Below are 21186 nucleotides of genomic sequence, written 5' to 3' on the forward strand. Positions count from 1 at the left end.
CCCGTGTCCAGTGAACACGGGGGCGTGCCCAGGAAGCAGCAGAAAAGACAAACCAGTAGAAGCTTCCATTGCTCACCACGGGGCCGTGCCCAGCGGACACGGGGGCGTGTTGAAAGTACAGCAGGCGCATTAATTGTAATTCGCAATTACAATTAATGAAGAGAGAGAATGTCAGACGGGCACGGGGCCGTGTTCAGCGAACACGGGGCCGTGTCCAGCGTTCTGTTCAGCCTATAAATAGAGGAGCTTGGCTTCATTCTCTCTCATCCCTTGGCACACCACCTCTCTCACACTTCATCCACCACCCACCACCACCATAATACCATCATCCACCACCATCATCCATTGTCCATCATAGAGTGTGTGAGTCGTCTCGGGATCCAAGATTGATCGTAAGAGTTCTTGACAATCAAGGCCATGTTTGCCTAAGTCTCTTACATCACTTGGTGAAGACAAGTGTTTAGTATAATACTTTTTATTTTTAATCTTTTGCACTTTTTATTTGGTTTTGTATTAATGACTTTAATAACTAGTTACTTATGTTGAAGGTGATCTTTCCTTATCGTTTGTCCGTGGTGTCTTGGCATTATTTTACTGTCTATATAAAATAAAAGATTTTCACCATTCATATCTCCACGGTCTATATGGAGGTATGTTGGCTACCTGGTCGGGGGTTAAGGGAACGGTTTGGTAAAGGTCTTGCCCTTGTTCAGCGTTTAGAGGTCCTGCTTGGGACCTGGGTCAAATTTAGTAGGATCTCCTTCAATGCCCATAGGTATTGGATGGCGGGGATTCAAACTCTTTGACCCCCTCATAAGCTAACTACTATTAATACTATAACCCGGCTATTTAGGACTGTATCCCTGCTGACTCAGACTACTTAGCCGAGGGTAACGTCACCGCCAAAAGCGGGGCCTACCATAATTTGCATTAATAACTTAATTCATTATCTTTCAATAATCCAACCCTTTAGGATTGTATCCTTGCTGACTCAAACTACTGGGTTGAGGGTAACGTCACCTCCGAAAAAGGGGCCTACTACAATAACTAAGATAATCTCTTAAATAAGTGCAAAAGTGCGAAAATAATCAAAGGTTATACTAATACACGTGTCGGATCCAATTCGTATAGCCATTATGAGGAGCCCAGGTACGAGCCATCGACTTCATACACATCCTATGAAGACCAAAGGTATGGACCTCCTCCCTCATACTCGTATTTTGATGAACCAAGGTATGAGCCTTCATACTCATACTTTGAAGATTCAACATATGAGCCACCACCTTCATACACTTATTATGAGGAACCATGGCGTGAACAACCCACCTCATATGAGTACTATGAAGAACAAAGTTTCGACCCTTATCCATCATATACTTACAATGAAGAACAATGGTGTGAACCATCTACTTCATATGAGTACTATGAGGAACCAAGGATCGAACAACCGGATTCAAGCTTAGAGGATCCAAATTCTTTCAATCTCACCGAAGTAACCAATAGGATATTAGAACACATTAAAACTATCGAACGTTGCATAAAAGAATCTCGCGCAAGGGAAGAGGAATCCCGCGCGAGAGAAGAGTTAAAAAGTAATAATAACGAAGAGATAGTTGAAAATGTAAAAATGGAAGAACAAGAAAGTGAAAAACAGACACATGAGTTAAACAACGAAAATGGTGAGTCCGATAATGTTAAAATTCAAGAAGAGTCTAATTTAGAGGAAATTATTCTCTTGTCACCTACTTTCGAAAACAATTGTTTAATAACCCCTCATGCTAAGTTTTTAAAAGAGTTAAACACTAGTGCTAAAATTGAAGAAATGGTAAGTGTTAAGTTAACTAATGATCAAACCTCGCTAATAAAAGAAGATCCTTTTGAAATTAACATCACACCGGTTCCATGTTTCTTTCAAAATTCGTTTATTAGTAATGTCTCTATTGATAAAGATCTTTGTGTTAACATAATGCCCAACTACATTTTTGAAAAGTTAAGTATTAGTGATTTTACTCCACTTCAAATACCCATTTTTCTATCCGACCGAAAAGTAATGAAATCAATCGGTGTAGTCGAAGATATTTTGGTTCGAACAAATCAAATGGTAATCCCAACCGACTTCGTCATCTTAGATGATGCCCCCCTAGTCTTGGGAAAACCTTTTGTACAAACTCACAAAGCTTTGAAAAACCGGAAATTCAACAATCTAACTCTTCAATTAGGGGCATTCAAAAGGAGCATAGATCTTGAGCGCTCAATGAAATATCCTTTTGGCAACAATGACCCCCTAATTGAAGATGAAGCTGAACCACCTGATACAAACCACGAGGAAGACCACTTTGTCGACGAAGAGGTAGCCATAGAACAAACTTTTAAAGTTCTTGATCTAGATGAACCACAAAATAAGGTGTCTCCTAAAGACCCACCCATCGAGCTCAAAGAACTCCCTAAAGGTTTGGAATATGCTTTTCTAGACAAAGATGGTAGTTTACCTGTAATTATTTCGTCTAAATTAACTAGCGTAGAAAAAGAAAAATTAGTTAACCTACTTAAAAAACACAAAAATGCGATCGCTTGGAAGCTGGTAGATATTAAGGGAATAAGTCCTTCCATGTGCACGCACAAAATTTTAATGAATGATGACTACAAAACAGTAATTCAACCACAACGAAGAGTGAACCCCAATGTTCAAGAAGTGGTTAAAAATGAAGTCATCAAACTACTCGACGCCGGACTAATCTACCCTATCTCCGATAGCCCGTGGGTAAGTCCCGTCCAAGTAGTCCCAAAGAAAGGAGGTATGACGGTAATAACTAACGAGAAAAATGAATTAATACCCACAAGAACCGTCACAGGATGGAGAGTCTGTATAGACTATAGGAGATTAAATGAAGCAACAAGGAAAGACCACTTTCCTTTGCCCTTCATTGATCAAATGTTAGAAAGATTATCCGGTCATAAATTTTATTGTTTCTTAGATGGTTTTTCAGGTTACTTTCAAATACCGATAGCACCAGAAGACCAAGAGAAAACAACTTTCACATGCCCCTACGGAACTTTTGCATATCGACGCATGCCATTCGGTCTATGTAATGCGCCTGCAACATTCCAACGTTGTATGGTCGCCATTTTCCATGATATGATTGAAAAAACCATGGAAGTCTTCATGGATGACTTTTCCATCTTTGGAGACTCATATGATCAATGCCTCGATAATCTTGAACGAATGCTATCCCGATGTGAGGAAACTAACCTCGCCCTTAACTGGGAAAAATGCCATTTCATGGTAACAGAGGGAATAGTACTCGGACATAAAATCTCAAGCGAAGGAATGGAAGTTGATCGAGCAAAAATCGAGACCATATCTCGATTACTTCCTCCATCCTCCGTGCGAGCAATCAGAAGTTTCCTAGGGCATGCCGGATTCTATAGAAGATTTATCAAAGACTTTTCGAAAATTTCAAGACCTCTAACAAAATTGCTTGAAAAAGATGCACCCTTCATCTTTGACAAGGAATGCAATCAAGCATTTCTGACCCTCAAGGAAATGCTAGTCAATGCACCTATCATGATAGCGCCAGATTGGAAATTTCCTTTCGAAATCATGTGCGATGCAAGCGACTTTGCTGTTGGAGCAGTCTTAGGACAAAGAAAAGAAAAACATTTCCACCCAATCTATTATGCTAGTAAAACTCTAAATGATGCACAAGAAAATTATACAACTACAGAGAAAGAGTTACTAGCGGTGGTCTTTGCTTTTGATAAATTTCGTTCTTATCTTGTTCTTTCTAAAACAATAGTTTATACAGACCATGCAGCCATCAGGTACCTCTTCAAGAAGCAAGACGCAAAACCCCGTTTGATAAGGTGGATTCTACTCCTCCAGGAATTCGACATCGAAATCAAGGACAAAAGAGGAGCAGAAAACACTGCTGCAGATCACCTCTCACGCTTAGAAGACCCAGCTTTGGAGACAACCAGGGACGAGCAAATCAACGAAAAATTTCCCACGGAGTCCCTGGAAATGATGGAAAGCAGACAAGAACCATGGTATGCCGACTACGCTAATTTCTTAGCCAGCGGTATAGTCACCAAAGGATGGCCACATCATCAAAGAAAAAAATTCTTTGCTGATGTAAAGCATTACTTTTGGGAAGACCCCTATCTTTTCAAAATGTGTGCTGATCAACTCATCCGAAGGTGTGTCCATGGTAATGAAGCACAAAGAATACTCCGTCATTGTCATGAAGGTCCATACGGAGGACATCATGGTGCCTCAAGTACCGCGAGAAAGGTATTTGATTCTGGATTTTACTGGCCAACCATTTACAAGGATGCACAAAACCTTGTAAAGACATGTGATGCCTGCCAAAGATCAGGTAATATTTCTTCCAAAAACGAAATGCCCCAAAATGGCATTCTCGTTTGTGAAATCTTTGATGTGTGGGGACTCGATTTCATGGGACCTTTCCCACCTTCAAAAGGAAACAAATATATACTTGTGGCGGTCGATTACTTGTCTAAATGGGCAGAAGCCGAAGCTCTTCCAACAAATGATGGAAGAGTAGTAGTAAAATTCCTAAAAAAATTGTTCTCTCGTTTTGGCACACCAAAGGCATTAATAAGTGATAGAGGTACCCATTTTTGTAATCATCAACTCGAAAAAATCTTAACAAGATATGGGGTCTATCACCGGGTCTCAACAGCATATCATCCTCAAACAAACGGGCAAGCCGAAGTGACTAATCGAGGTTTAAAACGAATACTTGAGAAAACCGTAGGGATAAATAAAAAAGAATGGGCTGACAAACTAGATGACGCTTTATGGGCTTTTCGAACCGCTTATAAAACCACTATAGGCACAACCCCATATAAACTCGTCTATGGAAAAAGTTGTCACTTGCCAGTAGAAATTGCTCACAAAGCCTACTGGGCAATTAAAAACGTAAACTTAGATTTGGAAGTTGCCGGTAAGAATCGATTTTGTCAAATAAACGAATTAGAAGAACTTAGGAATTATGCATATTCTAACTCCGAAATTTATAAAGAAAGAATGAAAAATTTGCATGATAAATATATTAAATCTAATGAATTTCGGGTTGGAGACCAAGTTCTATTGTTCAATTCGCGACTTCGGTTGTTTCCTGGTAAGTTAAAATCTAGGTGGTCGGGACCTTTTTCAGTCACCCATGTTTTTCCACACGGTGCAGTAGAAATTAAAACTCGAAATGGGACACCATTTAAAGTCAATGGCCAACGGCTGAAACTCTACAGAGGATCCATTGAGGATGAGGAAGAGGAAATCGCACTTCAAACGGTCAACGAATAAACTCATACCAGACAAGTTACAGGTAAGTATACATTCGGAACTGGTAAAAATCATCTAACCATTATTCGGAGATAAGGGGCATGCACACAAAAAAAAAAAAAAAAAAAAAAAAAAAAATTTCAAAAATTTCACCCGGCACGGGGCCGTGTTCGCTGAACACGGGGCCGTGTCGAGGCGACTGTCGGGATAAAACCCATTTGTTCTATCAGTTACACCATTCCACACGCCCCGTTTCGCCGAAAACTCTCTGGTTAGAGGCGATTTTCTGCCAATTTCGAACGTTACCACCAAGCCTAACAACGTCAAGGTATGATTCTATCCTTCTTAGTAGTTAGATTAGTTACTTGCATGTAGTTAAAACATCAAAAATTGGGGAAAATCTAGGGTTCTTCATGTTCATCCGGATCGAACTCAAAATTTTTGATGAAAATTGTTAGTAGTAGTTTAGAGTAGAGTAATAGGGAGTAAATAGCCATGTATTGTTGATAGATTTGTCCGATTTCCAACTAAAAACACAAACCCTTGTTCTTGAACCGAAAAACACAAAATCGAAGGGGTAAATGGTTTGATTTTGGAAAAATGACACTTAGGGTTTCATTTTCGGGGGAAACCGCTGCTATTAGGCTAAAAATTTTCAGGTTTTCGAAACCGGGACGAAAAAATGAAAATTTGGTGTTACAGACGCCTGAACACGGGGCCGTGTTCGCTGAACACGGGGCCGTGTCCAGCCCACTGTTTGCAGTTTTCAACCTGAATTTCCATGTTTCGCACTAACTTTTGTTGTATTCTTTTCAGATGTCCAAATTCACACGGTTCAATGCCAGCGAACTTGATGCCAGGGCTCGCTATGAGGTCCTACAAACAAGGCCCGAAGAGTATCCCAGGCGGGCATGCACCGATCTTCTGACAATGGTAAACCAACTGGACCGCTTCAACAACATAGTGACGGGTCCACTGCACGTTGCATTGACTACCCGACTTCGGTCGGTCCACCAATGCACATTGGAGTTCTATAGCACGTTCATCTTCAACTCGAGACGCGACCCGTTTGATCACGAGGCGGTCGAGTTTCGATGTGGGGGTACGACCTATAGAACCTCCATGGCGCAGTTCGGATCAATCATTGGGCTGTACAAAGACGAAGAAGCGGGAAACGAGGAGAATACCGGGGGAATGCGAGACCTGGACGCAAGTGAACGTCAAGCAGCATGGGCACAAATCGGTGAAGGGATCTATAACTCCAGCAGCACAAAGAGTACCAAACTGAGGGACCCGCTATACCGTTACATCCACAGGCTCCTCACGTACTCGTTGAACCAACGCCATGACAGTAGTGGCGTTGTTGGGGTTAGAGATTTGGTTGTCCTCCACTGCATCCATAACCGGAAGCCTCTCGATGTTTCTTACCTCCTACTGCGGAACATGCACTTAAACCGCCTTGCCACTGCTCCTACACCAATCTTCTTCGGGGGATGGGTGTACCGTCTTTTCAAGCACTTCGCGAACATCCCGAAGTCCTTCGAAAGGAGCCCATGGTCGGGACGGGTTGATTACCATATCTGCCGGGCCATGAACTTGCTCTATGAAGCGGAGGACGGGACGGTGAGCTTTCAAAGGACGCAAGGCTACGCATGGAACCCGCAAGAGGCTCTAGTTCTTCACGCACCACCTCCACATTTCCAATACCCTCCCCAAGGCGATCCGGGTCAATCCTCCTCTCAAGGAGGCGGTTTTCCTAATTTCCAAAGTTTGCATGATCTTTTGCAGGAAAACCTCATGTGCACTCGGAACATCTACAACCTTGCCAACAACACACATCTCCGGGTGGGAGCTATCGAACGCAGCGTCAACGACATACAAGATGACATCGGTAGCATCCGGGAGTACATGGCGAGGCAGGGAGGCGGAGGTGAAGACAGTGATGAAGATATGGAGTAGGAGGCCGGGAGGAGCAAAGGGCTAGCTGGTTATGAGCCCACAGGTTTGATCACCCTTTCCTATCGAACAATTCATGGCCTGCGTGCCATTTGTCAAGACAATTTACTTTCCTTAACTCTTTTCTTTTTATTTTTACTTTGTTTTTACTTTGTGTTGGATAATGTTTAACTATGGTAAGGTTAGGATGTTTGGTGCTTGGTTGGATGGTATTGAATGCTTGAACAGGTGTAATGCAAGGGTTAGAATGCTAAACATTAGCACTCGCAGCCCTAGGAGGAAGAAACCGGGAGAAAACCATATTTTTCTGGCTAACAGACTGTCCACACGGGGACGTGTTCAGCCGACACGCCCCCGTGTCCATCTCCCAGATCTGCTGTTTGGCTACTGACCTGCAGATTTTTGTCCAACACGTGGCCGTGTTCACCCAACACGTCCCCGTGTTCACCCTCTGTAAGTTCTTCGTTACTGGCAGTTCTCCACGGGGCCGTGTTCAATGAACACGGGGCCGTGTCCAGAGTGCCAGTAACACAAATCTTTGTTTTTAAACACACTTTTACATATTCTAATCAACCAAAAACTCTATTTTTGGACACATTGAGGACAATGTGTAATTTAAGTGTGGGGGGGATGCTAAAACCTTGGAATTTTGCAAAATCCTAAAACAAGCCTTACACAAAACTCTATTGGAACCGCTAAACACCCCAAATTTTTTCAAAAACTTTTTCAATTTTTTTTTTTTATTTTATTTACTTGTCTTAGTTTAAGTTGGGAATAACAAGTTATAAAAGTGTTATATTTTTACAAACTTACAACCGATAGCGTCGTGATAAAAAGAACTAACATAAGAAAATTATGAAATGGTATAACAAGTCTAGCTAAAATTCGATTATATATGCTTGGTCACATTAAAAACCCATTCCCACAAAAAGTGAGTTTTGAGCCTTTATTGAGCATAAAAATACACATATTTAGATTAAATGCTCATTTTTCGTTTCTTGTGTGAATAGCCGCTCGGTTTTTACAAATCTAGAACTTGCCACGACGATACATTCCCGGTCCTTACCAACTTAAACCCAAGTAAGTAAATGATGGAGGCATTAGGACTAACTATTTTTCTTTCAAAACCTTTATTTTTCATTTTTTTTACCTACCCAAAATCCCCCTAGAAAACCCCTTTGAGCCTAAACCTTTCATTTCATTACCCCCAAAACAATTTTCTACCCATCAAAAACTTTTTCATTTTTTTTCACCTTTATTTTAGTGACAAACTCGGTTTTTCATAAACATACCTTTACGTGATCTATCAAAAAAAAAAAAAAAAAAAAAAAAAAAAATATGTTGAAGTCAAAAACAAACATAAGCTACAAAAAGCTTGTTTGGAGAAATACTTCAAAAATAAATATCACCAAAAATAAGGTATTTTACGAAAACCGACACTTGTTACGATTTTCGCCCTTTTTACTAACCACTAACCAACCACCCACCTTTAAACCCAAGCCTTCACCCCAAAAGACCTCTTGATATTTACAAAGGTAAAAAGTTAAAAAGGAGGAGGATTGATCGCTTGGCAAGCATATGGAAAATGTAAATCCGTGCCGCTCTCGAGCGATTCACTTAAATATACACCTTCGGCCGAGTGATTGAGTGATCCCCCGTGAGGTATGTGAACTTGTATATAAATGGAATTTTAATAAGGCAGGCTATGCCAAATTAAGTAGTTTATCTTATGAAAAGTTCAAAATAAATCATGACGAATAAGATTGTAAATAAAATAAAAATAGAACCTATACAAACCTTGGATTCCCGACACTCTAGGACAAGTTAAAAAAAAAAACTTCTCTTCTACCTATTCCATTTGGGAGTGTAAGCCACATTAAAAGAGTTTTGCTTGAGGACAAGCAAAAGTTCAAGTGTGGGGGTATTTGATGTGTGTAAAATGCAACATATAAAACACATCAATTAAGGCATAAAACTAACCCTTTTTAAGTACTAATGTTGGAAAAAGAGTGTTTTTGTCTTCCTTTTGTATTTTCAGGATGAAATGAGCTCAAAATCACAAAAGAAGCAAAAAGACCCCTAATTCTATCATAATTACAAGAAAAGGAACAAAAGCAAACTGCCCGGACCCTCAACGGCACCTCCCAAGACAAAGAGAAGAGAACAGATGTCTGAACACGCCCCGTGTCCAGTGAACACGGGGGCGTGCCCAGGAAGCAGCAGAAAAGACAAACCAGTAGAAGCTTCCATTGCTCACCACGGGGCCGTGCCCAGCGGACACGGGGGCGTGTTGAAAGTACAGCAGGCGCATTAATTGTAATTCGCAATTACAATTAATGAAGAGAGAGAATGTCAGACGGGCACGGGGCCGTGTTCAGCGAACACGGGGCCGTGTCCAGCGTTCTGTTCAGCCTATAAATAGAGGAGCTTGGCTTCATTCTCTCTCATCCCTTGGCACACCACCTCTCTCACACTTCATCCACCACCCACCACCACCATAATACCATCATCCACCACCATCATCCATTGTCCATCATAGAGTGTGTGAGTCGTCTCGGGATCCAAGATTGATCGTAAGAGTTCTTGACAATCAAGGCCATGTTTGCCTAAGTCTCTTACATCACTTGGTGAAGACAAGTGTTTAGTATAATACTTTTTATTTTTAATCTTTTGCACTTTTTATTTGGTTTTGTATTAATGACTTTAATAACTAGTTACTTATGTTGAAGGTGATCTTTCCTTATCGTTTGTCCGTGGTGTCTTGGCATTATTTTACTGTCTATATAAAATAAAAGATTTTCACCATTCATATCTCCACGGTCTATATGGAGGTATGTTGGCTACCTGGTCGGGGGTTAAGGGAACGGTTTGGTAAAGGTCTTGCCCTTGTTCAGCGTTTAGAGGTCCTGCTTGGGACCTGGGTCAAATTTAGTAGGATCTCCTTCAATGCCCATAGGTATTGGATGGCGGGGATCCAAACTCTTTGACCCCCTCATAAGCTAACTACTATTAATACTATAACCCGGCTATTTAGGACTGTATCCCTGCTGACTCAGACTACTTAGCCGAGGGTAACGTCACCGCCAAAAGCGGGGCCTACCATAATTTGCATTAATAACTTAATTCATTATCTTTCAATAATCCAACCCTTTAGGATTGTATCCTTGCTGACTCAAACTACTGGGTTGAGGGTAACGTCACCTCCGAAAAAGGGGCCTACTACAATAACTAAGATAATCTCTTAAATAAGTGCAAAAGTGCGAAAATAATCAAAGGTTATACTAATACACGTGTCGGATCCAAGTGATTCATCTTGTCTATCAGTTTTTATTTTATTTTATTTTTCAGCATTTAGTTAGTTTTTATTTTTCTTAGTTTAAAACATTTTTCTAACCTTTTGATTTGATTAGACGTTGAGGATAAACCGGTATTAAAAGCTCTTGTGTCCTTGGACGACCTCGGTATCTTACCAACACTATACTACGTCCACGATGGGTGCACTTGCCCATATGTGTGTTTAGTGTTAGTAAATATCGTGTTTTATAAATTTAAAACTTGGCTAAAAGTGTAAAAAGGGCTTAAATATATATCTAAAATTATATTACACTACACGCACATCAAAAACTTAACAGGAAAGGAAACTTAACAGCTAAGTAAGTAAATCAGTTAAACAATTAAGTAAGGGGCTGTTTGGTAGCCTTTGAATGGTCATTAAGAGGCTACCTCTTAATGGAACCATTAAGAATTTTACCAATGAGAAGGTAGAAGAATGTGACATGTGATGATTTATCATTCAGATGCTACCTCTTAACCATTCAGACTTGAGGTTACCTCTTATTCATTCAGAGGTTTTTAACCATTAAGAGGTAGCATCTGAATGGTCATTAAGAGGCTACCAAACGGCCCCTAAGTTATTTTATTAATCAGTTAAGTAAGTTACTTAATTAAAGTAAATTAATTAGTTAAACAACTAAGGTGTTTATATGGGGTAGATAACATATAAGGAATGTATATATGAGGAAGATAACATCTAAGGAAGGTCTTATCTGGGGAAGGTATATATGTAAATTTCCTAGAAAATGTATAGGAAACATCCTAGAAAAGTGTATATAATTTCCTAGAAAATATATAGGAAACTTCATAGAAAAGTATATGTAATTTCCTAGAAAGTATATAGGAAACATCCTAGAAATGCATACTCCTTATCTATAAATAGGAGCCTAGGACTTCATTCTTCCTTGCTCTTTTATTCCCTTCTTCTCTCTATACGTTGGTGTTCTAACCAATAATCACCGATACAATATTCTGTCCGATCGATCCGAGAACTAACTAACGAATGCCAACGTGCTGTTTGAATAAGAGTATACTTTGTTGACTTACGTTATGGTTTTGATCTCATGACCATCGTTAGGTTTGATCTGGTTTTACATTAATACGTATTCTACTCTGTTAAACTATATGTTTAACTATCCAAAAGCTCAAAACTATAACCTTACTATCAAAATTGATGTTTAATCATCAAAAGATTCAGAACTATAAAAGTAGATGCTTAGTTATCAGAAGACTTAGAATCAGGGGCTTGTTTAATCAAGACCATATACTAACAAGGTGAGTCATTTTTTTTTATCAAAATGCTTTCAAAACCCTACTTGTTTTCAAAGTTGTAATTACAGTGATTAAGTCTTTGTGTTTTGCAATTACTGCCGGTATGTGGGGTTTTGTATACACTACTTTATAAGTTTCACCACTGGACAACGGGTTAGTCAATGTGTGATATGACCATAGTCACAGATCCGGTCGAGTGACAAATACCGATTTGGGGTAATTGGTTGATATAAACAATGTAATCACCCTTAATACTGTAAATTATAACAAATGTGTTTTTGTAAAACTGAATGAACTCACCAGTATTTCCTGCTGACCAAATATTTTTAAAATGCGTTTCAGGTGATAACAGTAGATTGAAACAAGAGTTGTGATATGGCACCGAAAGGCTTAAAGAAGTGGCTTATTTTATCAGTTAAACTAAATTAAGAAACGTTGTTTTATATAATCAGGTTTATCCCATATTAAAGCTACCTTTGTAAAACATGGGTTTATTCCCATCTGTTTACTAAATAAAACCCGGTGTTTCTAAACTCTGGTATTTTCCTAACTCACGGTCCTGATGAAATTTTACGCTGCAATACTTTTTAAAATAACCACCGGTACCACTTGACTGTTCATGGCTCCCGTCCAGGGTGTGGTCGGGGGTCATGACAGTGTAATACTATATTATTAGGTTTGGAATCATTAGAGGACGCTCAAGAACATACCCATCTACTTCAACATTAATCATGTCTTCAGAGGAAGACAAAAATAGAATAACACTTGAACAACTTCTTCAAAAATCTCCAAAAGAAATAATGTAAGATTATCTCCTTGAAAATTAATTCTACACATGTGCTAACTAAATTGTAATTTATGTTTGTGTAGAAAATTAAACTCACATGTCTTGCAAGCATAAAAGAGATTGACAGCTCTCGAAAATGGTTCTACAAATCATGTAACGAATGTAGAAAGAAAGTCCTACCAAAAGAAGAAAAGTTTGCATGTCCAGAACATGGAGAAATACAATCACCACGATTCATGTAAACTCTCAATTACTGCTCAACAAATTTTATATCATTTATACATAAAGTTTAACTTTGATCAATTAGGTATGCCGTCAACGCAACCATTGCTGATGACACAACATCAGTAGCCGTTGTTCTATTTAACGATGTAATGAGATCTTTACTTGGAATGTATTGTCACGATATGGTTGTTAAAGAAGATTATCCAAGCCCACATATTTTACCACCACCCTTACGAGCTATAAGAGGAAAACCCAAAATATTTCAACTTCTGTTTCGAGAACACGACATCAAAAACAAAATGACATTCACAGTGAACAAGGTTTTTGAACCAAAAAAACCGAACAACCCATAATATTTCAACTTCAGTTTCGAGAACACGACATCAAACACAAAATGACATTCACAATGATCAAGGTTTTTGATCTGATGTGACTTGTGTTGATGATAATTTGTTGATAACTGTGTTATGGTGAATCGTAAATAATTGTCGATATCTTATTTTACTGATTTGATTTGATTAGTTTATTTGATGATTATTCGAGTTGTTCATCATTTTATTAATCGATATTTGAAATGTAATTCAGATTGTTATGAAACTGTTCTCATGATTTATCTGAATTCGTGTAAAATAAAACTTGTTAAATTTTATCATTAGTACATTTAATTAGATGTTGATACTGTGTGACGCTTCATTCATTTGATGGGTGCCACCGTAAACATGTTAGCATTCATCCTGAATTGTCAGCGCTTGTTCCTGGTTACACATTGATTTCTACAAGGTATATTGCTTAGTTTTGAAAACTTAAAATTTACTGGAGATCTATCCAGATTTAAATATCATGTCACACCCCGATTTCCACGTGTATCACCGGTGGGCCCGGTGGGGGATTACCGTGACGTAGTTGGCAACAATATAGTCAAACCACAATATATAAATGCACGGCGGAAGCTTAAAGATAAATATAATTCAACCATTTACTGTAATATCAAATGTATCACAAGTAGTTGAATAGTATCCACATGAGGGATCAAAATAAATAAAAATGTCGTTCAACAGATAAGACATCAAGCTTGCGAGACTTCTTAAGATGCTAAGGAGCTATTGCCAGCCGAGTACGTGTAGTACCTGCACTTAAACTTTTTGGGAAAATACGTCAGTTTACACTGGTAAATACATTCAACCGACACTTTTGAAAAATGTTTATTAAAATTGATTTGAATGCACGAGGCACAAATTCTTTTATAACTTGGGAAAATTATTTAAAATTATAATCTTGTGAACGAATTACATGTTCCTTCTATGCGTTCAGTAGCCCGGATCCTGTCCGGGTTAAAGATCAATAGACACACCACATTTGCGTAAAACCGAGGCGGGTAAACCATCGGCTACGTCTTTTAATAGTATAGACATCATACTGGGTGTACGCCTACACCCGGGTGTCGAGGTCGTGGCCATTTCGTAAAATGATGCCAAGGATATCCGGGACATGGTCATTAACCCCCCCAAAGGCTTTTAAGTAACAAGACTGTTTAAATGAGCCGATCAAATTATTCAATTAACCGCCTAAGCGGTGGAAGATTTGATGCTCAATCAAGCGGTATTTTATATACCGTAACCCAAGCCCGTATAAGGGAAAATAAGTTAAAAGTATTTACCTTTGCAAGTATTGTCCTTAATCAGTTAAATCACAGATATCTTTTACTGGGGCTCCTTATTCTGGAACGAAGGTTTTAAAATAACCTATTAGAATCCTAACGGGTCTTTATATTAGCCGTAGCCTAGACCGGTTAGTTTCGAGGGATAGGTACGGTTTAATCGCGTGAAAGGCGAAAACCAAGAATGGAATGTGATTCTGACCCAACAAGTTCGGAGACTTGTTTTATATGGGTTTAATATTCACACTCTGGATTTTGGGGTCAAAATGATATGATTTGACCCGTATCGGCTAATTTATGTAAACTAGTTACATAAGCCGTGCGTGCAATAGGCGCAACGGGTAACCGTAGGAGTCCTACGCTGTTTTCCTAAGTCAATATACTTTAAAGAGGTTGTGGTATCAGTAGGATACCTTCCATAATGCCCGTAACGAGTTTTAGTTCATTATACGCCCCGTAGGGGTTTTCCGGTCATTTTAAGGACTTTTAAAGGGATTTCTGAGTTCTACAGGAAACCTGAGTTTCCCGATCAGTTTAATAGGTCTAAAATATCTTATTTATTATTTAAAATCAGTAGCAACTGGAATCGGGTCAAAAGACCTTGTAGAACTCAAGTTTTGGCCGAAAATGGCATATTCGGTATTTACCGAACCGTAGCCATAACCGCAGGTTATGAGCAGGTTAAAATTAATTAAAAATCTTTAAAAATCCCAAAATATTATTTAACTACAGTGAGTAAAAGTTTTGGTGACGAAATCTTGGTTTAGGTAGGCGTTAAGCTAATTGCGCCGTTTATTACAAAAGTTTCTTATAAATGCGCTATTTAGCATAACTCCCATTCTAGACCTCGGATTGGCGTGAAACTTTAGGGACATGCTTAGAATTTAGTAAGCAAGGTTATGGTCCCTTCACGTGTTCGAAATACTCGTTTTATTTTAAAAAGGGCGTTACGGTCAACTTTTAAGTAATTAACGGAAATGCGTAAAAGACTCGGACAAACAACGAACCGGCCATAGAGGGTGATACCATCACGTGACCTGGTCCTAAGAGAGTCCTAAGGCATATCTACATTGCACTAAAACGGGTCAGAACTGAAGTCAAAGCAAAAGTTAAACTTTTGCGACATTCGGCTCCGATCCGGGTCAATATATCAAATGGCCGAATCAAACGAGTTTAGACAAGTTTATATACTAAATATCTTGTTTTATGAGTGTTCAAACAGGTTTCATATCATCTACATTACAGATTATGCAAGAATCGCAAAAATGACTTTCTGTTGACTTTTTAAGCATTCGTTTGACTCAACATTTGAACTAGTTAGAGTGGTGATCAGAGGGAACCCTTTTAGAGGTTTATTACCCACATGAATACCAACACATAACTACTTTTGATTCGAGAATTTACTGGACCATTCGTGATTTATCGCAAAGTCAATCGTTAGTTACGACGGATTGACTTTTCGGCTAAACTAAGCAAAAATAAAGCCATAGAAGGTTTGGCATACTTACAGAGACTTGTGCACGACTTAGGAATGTTAGAAGAAAGCTTGGGAGCTTGAGAAATGAGCAGATGGTGTGTTTTGAAGTGTGATTTAGTTGTGAACCAAGCATGCTTATTTATAGTGCATAAGGAGCCTTTAGATCATTACAACACACCCTACAATTGAGTATGGATCAATGGCAGGTGTCCTAAGGTGCTATGGGTCGAGTAGGGGACGCCCATAACTCTGAGAACCCATACTTAATTGTTTTACCGCTTTAAACAGCCAACAGCCAAGTTTCTGTCGCTGGGCATCGCTTATGGACCGTATGGCTTGGGCCTTGCGGTCCGTAAGCCAGTGGCGGATCTAATTTAATCATTCACCCCCTTACGGTCCGTAAGGCAGGACCTTTGCGGTCCGTAAGGGTTGGTTTTTAAATCTTTTTAAATCTTTTGAAATGATTAATAAAATCTTTGGTAATTAATAACCTGACCTTTCGGGTTTGAAGGGGTAACTTTGCGATTTGGCCCTCGGTTAATTACAATTAAGGCCTCGGGTCTTTTATTCGTACAGTTAAGCCCCCGGTTAGTTCGATTATTATCCGAAAAGCTTTAATTTATACTGTTGACGCTTTTAACCCCTCGCTTACGAATTTGATCATAACTTTCTCGTTTTAAAACAGAAATTTCGCGGAATTTATACAGTATATTCTAGTGAGCGTATTTTATTGTTACAAAGCCTCGGGTACGTCAAAGGGTCACTCAGAGGTATAATTAAACATGTTGACACAGTTAACCCCCGCAACTCGTAATCTCTCACTTTCTTCCGCGTTTTGCTTCCGTACGATCCGTGGTTTATTCGTTTGAAGGTATGAGCATAGTTTAGGGTTACTATACAGTATACTTACCCTTGTTTGACATTTATAACCCTCGAATTTACATACTTTCAAGGTTTGTCAACATTAGTCCTTTATTAATATTATACGCCACGTGTAACTCAAGACACGTGTCAATACCTTGTTGGACACAAAATTTCGAGGTGTTACATATCATTTACGAGAAATCACAATATTTTTTTTACTTTTGTTTTCGCCTACTCTACTAACAATGTTTTAAAACTAAAATGATAAGTGTGGTAATTTTTCTCTGTGCAATGCGGCACTAGTTTGGTCATTATCAGTTTGGTTAGTGGAAAACCAGAAAAGCAAACACCAAAACTTTTTTTGATAACGATAATACCGCCAATGATAGTATGATAGCTTTTAAATTAATAAGTTTACTATTTAAGTTGGTTGTACTAGGACATTTTGGCCATGTTGTTAGGTCCATCTGGTTACAAACCCATGCTTTGAAGCACACATGTATAGTGGTAGCCTTGCTTCATCCTTCAACATTCCCAAATTTTAAATTTTGTATTTTTTTTATTTACAATATTTTTATTTTTTATATATGTTATTTATTTGTGTGCTTGATTGACGTTTTGCAACCATCACATAGTCACAGTGAAATTTATCAGATTAGAAATCAGTTCATCAATACCACCATCATGTACAATATGAATGCCAGATAGACGGACCTAAGCTAAGGGGTGTGCAAAAAAATTGAAAAGTTTTCACGTATCCGAATTTTGGATATCCAAATTATCTGAAATATTTAAAAAAATTTTAAATAATATACTTTAATTAAAAAACTCGGATATTTTATATATTTCGGACAAACTTGTTAAAATTTGTATTGGTATTCTAAATAATTTTTTACAATCATTAATTTTTTTAAGTTCTTAAATAATAGATATTTTCATATTTTTGTATATCCATTTCACTATTCGAATTCGTATCCGAAACTTTGAATATCTGAAATTTCGCTATGAAAATAAGCTATCCGAAATTTGCAAATATCCGAATTTGAACAACTCTATGGATAAGCTCAAGTAAGGGGGAAGCTACATTACTTTATTTCACATCACTATATTTTTAATAACACGTTACAATTTTCTCTTAATTTTTTTTATTAATACACATCTATTTTGTTTTTGTTTTAGTAGTAACCGTGTAAAAATTTAGCTTATACCTACGAGTAAACGAATTTATCTCTTTTGTTAAAATATAAGATTATATTTCAATCTTGAGTTGACCAATTTGTCACAAGTTGTGTTCACAAGTTGTGTTTTAGCAGATGCTTGATGTTTGAGGGACTGGAGCAGGGCCGGCCCAAGGGTAAGCCAAATGAGGCTTGGGCCTTGGGCCACCAAAATTATAGGGCCTCCACAATTTGATGAAACCACAGTCCATTTATAAAAGATTTAGGGTGTGGGTTATCAACAGATTGATGGTTAGTAGTGTAGTGGTTTTATGTATGTATGGATGTTGGTGAGACCCGGGTTCGAATCCCTGGTTCACCACTTTTTTTCTTTTTTTTTAATTTTAACACAATCTTTCAAATAATTACACTTCGGCCCTTCAAGTTTAACTTTCAATCACATACATTTTTTTTTTGGGAAAAAGGCAACAAGATTTTACTTCGCCTTAGGCTACCAAAATGGTTGAGCCGGCCCTGGACTGGAGTAGAAATACGAATACTTGAAGGGCTGAATGTGGAGATTGCTTTTGAAAGTATTAAATGGATTAGCTGGGTAAACTTAAAAGAAAGGGTTCTAATTCAGTTACGCAGTTTTGGGGTTTATATCAAGAGTTCTCTCAGTTTCTGTCATCAATAGTTTTGATGACAATTCCTTGACGATTGAATAGTAAACTGATTATTATGTTTGTTTTCTACTTTAGACGATTTTGTTTGATGTAATTTATGTGTTTGATGATAATTTGTGTTGTGCATCATAATTAATCGATATTTGAATCTTATTATGTTGGTTTTTGAAACTGTTCTCATGATTTTGACGAATTTGTTTGATGTAATTAGTGAGTTTGATGTAATTAGTATGTTTGATGATAATTTGTGGATATGTTACTGATTTGCAATGTTTTGAAAACCGGACCAGGCTGGCTGGCCGGCCGGACCGGTCCGGCTGGGAACCGGGGCTTCATCCGGGCCGATTCAACCCAAAAAATCGTTCCAACATCAGACCGGCGGTCTGACCGGCGGGTCTCGATTATGGTCAGGCCAGTTTTGTTTATTTTTTTTAATTTAGCAATGAAATTTATTAGGAAAATCTAACCCTAAATTTCTAAACTCAACAAACACGCCTCCCACCCATCAGTATACGCTATTACGCTGCCAAACTTCTATTCGATTACATCTTCTTCATCATCAGTTAATTCATTAGTCCATCTTCAATTCTCCATCAGGTTTGATTTTAATTTTATCTATCTTCACTTCATTTCTCGAATTGTTGTATCTTCTTTATTTGCGTGTTTGATTGAATGATTCTTACTCTGCAAGGAGAATCCACACACACAATTTAGAAAAGCAAATAACTACTGGAAGAATTAGGGCAACTCATGAGATTTGAAATGGTTCAAAAGTTACATATGACAGAAGACAAAAGTTTTGATTAGTTTACATGTAATTGGTGCCCATAGTTTATATCTAATTTCTAATATCTAAGTTTTAGCATACTCTTGTGCCGTATAGATCTTTAGCTGGACTTTTTCTGCCAATGATTTTGTCCTGGCAAAGTGGCAATGTCTTGACTCGATGCTCTATACCTGGTAGTAAAACTGCACTCAGATACTTGTTACGTAACGAGATAAAAACTTGCAAGGGTGAGATATAACCAGTAACAAAAAAATAGTATTTCGAAGAGGAGAGACAAATGCCTTATTGAAAGGATCCAAATGGTATAATGTAGGAATGAGCAATTTGTTTTGCAATCTTTCTTTTTCTGTAATCACATTTTCTATTTCGTGCTCATGAAAACAAAGGGAAGCTAAGGCAGGAGAATCTAAAGATTTAATGAATGTTAGTATATTACAAACATCCTCTTGGGCAGTAAACTACTTAACAATAAAGACTAAATTTTTTTGGGTAAATTTTTAAGTCCTAGATTTTCTCTATTATATGGCTTTAGATACAAGAAAATTGCCTTTTTGTGTTCTTTTACAATTCTGATTGCTAGTTCTATAAACTTGATTCGTGTATATATTGTTTTATGTTTTTTTATATCTTGTAGAGTATGGATTCACAAGAAGAAGAGGAAACTATCCCAATTCCGAGTCGACCGCCCACTCAAATGTTCGCACGAAGACGGATATCAAATGGAAATATGTTACCGAAGCTCAAGATGAACATGGTAAAAAGATGGCCATTTGTACATTTTGCAACAAGTCATTTCGTGGAGGGGGGGGGCATTAATCGAATGAAACAACACCTTGGTGGAGTTAAAGGAAATGTAGCTGCGTGTTTAAAGGTTCCGGCGGATGTAAGGTGTCAAACGAAAATTTTGTTTGAAGAGAGTACGCAAAAATGGTAAAAATACAGTTTCAGAGACTGAGACGGGTAGCACGCTAAAGACAAAAAGTCTTCGTAAAAGGAAAGCTTCTGGTTCTAATTCAGTTACGCAATTTTTGGGGTTTCTATCAAGAGTTCTCTCAGTTTCTTCTACAGGGATAAAAATCAACTACTCCAGGGTTCGCCAAAGAATCATCCAATTGCCTTCGTCTTCTTCAATATCAACACACTGTCACAATTAGGGTTCTCAGATCTTCAATCATCTGTATCGCCTTGTTTTTTTTTGGTTTATTCATCTAAATTTGTTGTATGCTTTGTTCATATCAACTGATATAGTTTTAGATCAATTGATTGCATATATTGTATCATTGAAGAACTCACAAATTAATGTGAGTTCTTTGAGGGTTTGGTGGTTGTTTTCATTTGGGTATAAACTTTTAATAAAATCTTTTATCGTTGTTTTTGTCGCTATTTTTGTGCTCTCATGTACATTCATGGTTGTTGACATGGTATCAAAGCTATAAGGCCCCGATTTATCTATTCATCTATTCTTCCGCTGTGGTTCATACTCTTTCGTGGATTTAGGGTTTTGCATCTGAAGCCCTAGTTTGGGTGAAGAGTTTTTTTAACTAAAGTTGTTTCCAATACGTTTTGGTGTTCATCAAGAGCTCTCTGTTGATTTTAGTGTCGATTATCTAGGAGTTCATATGCGAAGAAGATCAGTTAGTTGAGATTGTCATTTAATTTTTTAGTTCTCTCTTGGTGTAA

General features: G+C 38.1%; 1 long non-coding RNA gene across 1 annotated transcript; it reads left to right on the forward strand.

Annotated features, from left to right (window-relative positions):
- Nucleotides 1-11523: 11523 nt before the first annotated feature.
- Nucleotides 11524-13059, forward strand: LOC110896263. The gene is made up of 4 exons (XR_002567792.1): nucleotides 11524-11869; nucleotides 12209-12668; nucleotides 12737-12891; nucleotides 12961-13059. It is a non-coding gene; the product is annotated as an uncharacterized LOC110896263 (long non-coding RNA).
- The last annotated feature ends 8127 nt before the right edge of the window (nucleotides 13060-21186 follow it).

Source organism: Helianthus annuus, chromosome 12, assembly GCF_002127325.2.
Source record: "Helianthus annuus cultivar XRQ/B chromosome 12, HanXRQr2.0-SUNRISE, whole genome shotgun sequence".
Taxonomy (NCBI): domain Eukaryota; kingdom Viridiplantae; phylum Streptophyta; class Magnoliopsida; order Asterales; family Asteraceae; genus Helianthus; species Helianthus annuus.